Consider the following 562-nt stretch of genomic DNA (forward strand, 5'->3'; position numbering starts at 1 on the left):
CAAACGATCTTGTACTGAAGGTGGCGCCTGAAACTGTGGTGGTAGTCAGACACTACCGGCCTGTCCCTCACAGGCTCAAATGCGTAAGCCGTGCCATTAAGGTAACTCATTTTTGTGTGTAGATGCTATGCTGCAGCGGTTGCCTATTTACAGTGGGGCTCGAAAGTTTGGGCACCCCAGGTAAAAATATGTATTAGTGTGCATAAAGAAGCCAAGAAAAGATGAAAAAATAGTTATACAAATGTCTCATTTGATGCCTTTTAGGGATTTTTTTTCCATCTTTTCTTCTTTATGCACATTAATACAAATGTTAAGCCCCACTGTCCCTTTGCAGGTACTACCATGACGTCATCAAAATTGTCAGCGTTCTAATACTAACAAACACAATTTTTGTGTTGCTTAAAAAAAGCCTAATTGATTTGTTTCATTAAAATGTTTAATGTAATTTATTTTTAATTGTCATAACCAACAAGTTATCCAAATTTATATTTTCAGTACAGTACATCTTTAAAGCCCATGTTGCAAGTTAACCACCACTGTTGATTATTGGGTACAAAAAGCA

This window comes from Etheostoma spectabile, chromosome 18 (genome assembly GCF_008692095.1).
Source record: "Etheostoma spectabile isolate EspeVRDwgs_2016 chromosome 18, UIUC_Espe_1.0, whole genome shotgun sequence".
NCBI classification, from domain to species: Eukaryota; Metazoa; Chordata; class Actinopteri; order Perciformes; family Percidae; genus Etheostoma; species Etheostoma spectabile.